Genomic DNA, 6,051 nt, shown 5'->3' on the forward strand with positions numbered 1-6,051 from the left:
GAGCAGAAGGCCAGACAGGAGAGGGGAGCAAAAGGCCAGACTGCTGTGCCATATGTGGGTTAGCTTCCTGGCCATGGATCAAACTTGTGCTGCAGTGGCTGGTGATAGCTTGATAGCACTGAGACTTTAACCCCTGTGCCACCAGGGAGACCCCTGAACACATTGATTCTAAGGGGAAAAAAGAGGTAAACATTCCAACTGGGATTGTAAATGTCATAGAAGTAGAACATTTCTGGATTGGAGAAAGAGGTCACTTGGCTGATGCATGACACACACTACAGTGTTTATATTTCATAGCAGAATAGTAGCAAATATGGCTAAATTAACTGTCGGTCCAAATGTGGAGAATGCTGAGCGCCAAGCAGAGAAGTTTGGTTTAACTCAACAGGTAATGGGAAGTCACTGCAGATTTTCTTGTCATAGAAATGAAGTTAACCAGAAAAGAGCTTTAATTTTAATTTAGCAAGCCTGTCATAAGATAGTTTACACTAGAGAAAAATTAAGGTAGAAGTCAGTGATAAGACAACCTTGAATCAGGTTTTGAAATTTAACACCTTAATCTCTCAGTTTCTTCATGTAATGCTACATTTAAAAAAAAAATTATTCCATGCAATTTCTTTTAAAGATTAAACAAAAGCAAATTTTCTTTTCAAAATGTGTTTCTTATCCTTATTTATTTTTTCACAATAAAGAATTTCTTCCCTCAGATGTGGTTACCACAGTTCTTCTACCACCAAATCACCCATAATCCTCCACCATAGTCTGTCTTGCTCAAAACCTACCCCCTCCATTTCTTCCATCGTCCCCTGTCTGCCCCCTTCTTTGCCAGATTTTTCAGATGTATGGTCAGCTTTCAAGGGTTGGTTTTAAAGTTTGTCTTTGTCTGATCCTTTGTTTGGTTTCTCTAGATTCCACATATAAGTGAAAACATCCAATATTTATCTTTCTCCTTCTGTTTTATTTCACTTAAGATAATCCCTTCCAGTTCCATCCATGTTGCCATAAATGGCATGAGTTTATCATTTTTTGATCACTATTATTCCATTGTGTGTACACATCACATCTCCTTGATTCATTCATCTGCCCTGGGGCAATTTAGGTTGTTTCTGTATCTTGGCTATTGTAAATAGTGCTGCCATAAATAGGAGAGTGCATGTTTCCTTTAAAATAATGTTTTTGTGTTTGTTGCATCGATATCTAAGAATGGAATTGCTGGGTCATATGGCAAATGATTTTCAGTCTGTTGAGAAACCTCAAGCTTCATTCCATAGTGGCTGGACCAGCCTACATTCCTACCGATATGGTAAAAGGATTCCTTTTTCTCCACATCTTCATTAACACTTATTGGTTTTGGTTTTCTTGATATGGGCCATTCTCACCGGTGTGAGAGGGTATCTTATTATGGATTAGATTTGCATTTCCCTGATAATAAGTGATGAAGAACATTTTTCCATATGTATATTGTCCATCTGCATGTTTACTTTGGAGAAGAGCTTATTTAGCTCTTCTGCCCATTTTTTGATTGGGTTGTTTGTTTTCTATTTGTTGAGTTGTTTGAGCTCTTGGTAGATATTCAATATGTGTTCTTTGTCAGATGTATGGTGTGCAAACATTTTCTCCCATTAAGTAGGATGTCTCTTATTTTGGTTACTATCTTTTTTTGCTGTACAGAATCTGAAAAAACGAATTTTATTAACACCTATTTCCAACTCATAATAAATTTCCTGTAGTGAAGTACATTTTTAAAAAAAAAATTATTATCAAAATTTTGAAGTATTTCTGACCCTGAATATATATTGTTGACAAAATATAGATCTTCTATTTTATTCTTTGTATTAAAATATAATTTGGTAATTTCTTTGATTATTTAATTCTCTTAATTAGATATATTAAACTTCTCCAAATCAACAAAACAGTTTCTTGGAGTCTATCTCAGGATGAAGCCACAAAAAGGAATCAAAGGAAATATAACCTCCAATTCTCAAAAATAAAAAATCATTGATGGGAACATTCCTCATACCAGACGCTGCTTTAGAGGTGCTTTCACATACAGTATTTTACTTATTCGTATATTCAGCACATTATTTCTTTTAATTCATATGTTGGTTAATAAGTCAATTAAATGCCCTCACTCTATACCTAGAAAGCAATAGTCAGAATTAAAACCTAGTTCTAATCACTAAGCTAAAGCTCCTCCTATTCACTTACTAGCATAGACAGCATAGCACACATATAATACATTTATCAGCAGATAAAAGATAGTCACATATAAAAATGTGTGCAACAGGGTTTCCTTGTTCCTCCCTGGTCTGGTTCCACTGGCCTGAGAGTCCCACTTTATTTCTGTTCCTTTTCTTCTTAATAGGCTTTTTAAATTTTTTTTAAAGATCTATTTATTTATGCATACAAGAACTGGGGTGTAAGCCAGGGGCGTGTGGGGTGAGAGGACTCATCAGAGACAGAATGGGGAGCAGAACAGGCAGGTCTACTGAAATACACTGCTGAGGGAAGCAGTAGGTTTGACAGGAGAGGTCTGCTGTGCCATGCGGGTTGCTTCCTGGCGGGGGATCCAACTTGTGCTGCAGTGGCTGGGGACAGGTTGATAGTGCTGTCCTTAACCCCTGAATCACCAGGGCAGCCCAACTTTTTTTATTTCTATTTCTCTAAACAAACAAACAAACAAACAAACAAACAAAAAATGTGTGGTAACATATGGTGGTAATTGTTCAGGGCTAGGGGAATAGTGGTAGAGAAAATAATTGCCAACATGTAGCTCCCATAGATCTTAATATATTTAGCATACTGTTTCTCATCCCCATAATCTTGTCTCATTTCAATTTCTGTCCCAACAGTATCTCCCACCACAGTCATGGTGCAAAGCACAAAACTAAAATTTAGTTTGCAGGCAACAAACAGAAGAAAGACTGATCATATAGTATAGTAATAGTTTATCTTTATTTGGAATCTTATATATGTTTCATAAATCAATTACCATAATTTTGATTAATTTATTAGTTAAAAATTATACTTAATTGATAGTACAATTAATGTTATCTTAATGATGTATTTAAATAGATATTTTCATTCTGTCAGTCATAAATTTTTTCTGGAATGAGCAATAAATAGAATCACTCCAATCCCAACCAAAGTTTCAATGGCACTCTTCAAGAGATATAACAAATATTATTGAAATTCTTCTGGAATCACAAAATCCCCAGATAGCCAAAACAATCCTGACACTCCCCACAAAGAAAAAAAATAAAAAAGTGGCTCCACATTCCCAGACTATACTACAAAGCTGTAGTAATAAAAACAACATGGTACTGAAACAAACAAACAAAAAACTAGACACACATATCAATGTAATAATATTTAGAGCTCAGAAATAAACCCACAATTGAGCCTCCCTAGTAGTGCAAGGGGTTAAGCACCGCACAATGAAGCAATCTGCAGCCTCTGAAGCATGAGTTCAATCCCCGGCCAGCTAGGGAGCAACCCACATGGCAAAGCAGATCTCTCCTGTCTCGCCTGCTGCTCCCCTCAGCAGTGTATTTCAGTCAGTCCACCTGTTCTGTTCTCTGCTCCGTCTCTAGTGAGTCCTCTCACCTCCCCACATCTCTGGCCTATACCCCAACTCTTGTATGCATAAATGGATAAACCTTAAAAAAAATAGAAAGAAACCCACAATTACAAAGAGAGTTAATGTACACATAGCAGTCATTGGAAAAATTCTCTTCAAGAAATGATGCTGGGAAAACTGGACAACTAAAGACCTGCAAAGAATTTGTTTTCAATTTAATTCAATAACAATTACTGCATGGAAACGAATAAAACAACAAAAAAAAATACAGGTCAAGTCTCTGAACTGAATCATATCAGAAGGATATAATAAAAAGTAATTCAGATTCTTTTACATATATTTGTTTATTTGTTATATTTGTTTATTATTTGTTTATTATATTATTGTTTATTATTATATGTTATTACATATATTTGTTATTATTTATTATTTGTTTATTATTATAAAATTTTAAAAATCATGACATTTTAGGCAATTTTCAGATAACATCAAACCAACTATCTTCTACTTTACAGCAAAAATTCAAAAGCTCTGGTAGATAATGCTTATGGTAGGTCTATGTCACCACAAATAATCACACAGAAAAAGATATATAATGCTCTAACAGGAATATAGGGGAACCAAATACGACATTAGTGTAAAAAAATAATAATAACAGTACAAAACACAACAAAGCAAAAACAGACAATTATAAATCAGAGACATCCTGCAGGGGAGGAGGAGGGAGAGGTGTGAGAGGGAGGGAGGGAGGAGCACAGGGGACTGTGGTGATGGTGCACGGGTGCCTTGGGGAAGGAGATTCTATAGGGACTCAATCTGAGGGGGTGGGGGGAAGCAAATATTGTCTAAAAAAATGTAAAAAATGATAAATGTTAAAATAAAAAATAATTAAAAAAAAGATATATAATGCTCCTAAGGAGTTTCTCATTTTCTGTATACCCAGAAATTATGTCAGCTTAGAACTGGTATGAAGTCACTTTTCACGCACTGACTCAAATATTTCTTTCTCTCGACAACATTCTACAAAACATTTCAGAATTAATTCTTCCTAGCATGCTTCACAACAGAAGTTACACTTCTTTTTTATAATACTTATTATTATTTTACTTCATAGTTTGTTTACATTTCTAATATTTTCTCTAGTCCAAAAATACCTCAATGACATATTTCTGCATTTGTTCTCTTTTTCAGGTGTTTGCTTTTTTAATGCTGGAAAACTTGCGCACATTAAGTGTCCCATCAATGTTTATTAAATGTGTATTTTAAAGATATGTGGAGTTTTGAAACTCCTACCACCTGATTCTGTGGCTTTATTCCCTTAGAAGCATCTGTCAAGCTTCAAGCAAATAAAAGTACATAGATTGAACCTCTATATAACAGTAGTGAGACTGAAGCAAGCTCCTTTTTTTTCCCCTAAGATTTTATTTATGTGTGCATACACCAACTGGGGTATAAGCCAGAGGTGCAGGGGGTGAGAGGATTCACCAGAGACAGAGTATTTCAGTAGAAATACACTGCTGAGGGCAGCAGCCAGTGAGACAGTAGCGGTCTGCTGCATGTGTGGCTTAGTTAGCTCCCTGGGCCAGGGATCTGTCACAGCAGGAAGGCCACTGAGCAGGATAGCTATGATCCCTGCAGATCCGGTAAAGGAGGAGTCCAGAAGCCCTCAGTGGCTTTCTCCGGCTTTTATTGAGCTTTGCATGTAGTGTGGCAAACAGGTCCACGGTAGGCAGGGGTGCCAGGGGGCCAGGAAGCCAGAAGGTCTCCAAGCCCCCTGCAAGTCTTCACTCTGGGCTTCTCTGGCTTCTTTCTCCCCTTCTCTCTCCTTCCTCTTTCCTGCTTCTGCTTCTCTGGGTGACTATCTCAATACTCCTCCCATGGCCCACAGAAGTAAGCAAGACAGCTTGCAACAATGTAACAACTACAGGTGCCCCATGAGGCAGGGCAATCCTAATGGTGGGAGCGCAGAAAAGCCTGAAAACCATTTATCCTACAGGATCTAACTCAGGCTGCAGTGGCTGGTGACAGTTTGATAGCACTGAGACTTAACCCCTCTGCCACCAGGGAGGCTCCTGAAGCAAGCTCTTTAAAAATGAATTGCACTTGATTGCTGAATAATATTCCATTGTGTATATATACCACATCTTCTTAATTCAGTCATGTATTTTTGGGCACTTGGGTTGCTTCCAGGTTTTACCTATTGTAATAGTGCTGCAATAAACATAGGGGTACAGATGGTCTTTTGAATCAATGTTTTTGTGTCCTTTGGGTAGATCCCTTGTAGTGGAATTGCTGCGTTGTATGGTAGCTCCACTTTTAGTAGACTGAAGAACCTCCAGACAGCTTTCCATAGTGGTTGGACCAGTTTGCACTCCCACCAACAGTGCAGAAGAGTTCCTTTTTCTCCACACCCTCGCCAACATTTGTTGTTGCTAGTTTTTTTAATATGTGCCATTCTCACTGGTGTAAGA

The 6,051-nt window shown here is 37.3% G+C and overlaps 1 long non-coding RNA gene across 1 annotated transcript; it reads left to right on the forward strand.

Annotated features, from left to right (window-relative positions):
• Window positions 1-259: 259 nt before the first annotated feature.
• Window positions 260-4,843, forward strand: LOC129146966 (uncharacterized). The gene is made up of 3 exons (XR_008554389.1): window positions 260-388; window positions 1,885-2,037; window positions 4,772-4,843. It is a non-coding gene; the product is annotated as an uncharacterized LOC129146966 (long non-coding RNA).
• Window positions 4,844-6,051: the final 1,208 nt, after the last annotated feature.

The sequence above is a fragment of the Talpa occidentalis genome, unplaced genomic scaffold, assembly GCF_014898055.3.
Source record: "Talpa occidentalis isolate TD23 unplaced genomic scaffold, MPIMG_talOcc4v2.1 talOcc4.5, whole genome shotgun sequence".
Lineage (NCBI taxonomy): Eukaryota > Metazoa > Chordata > Mammalia > Eulipotyphla > Talpidae > Talpa > Talpa occidentalis.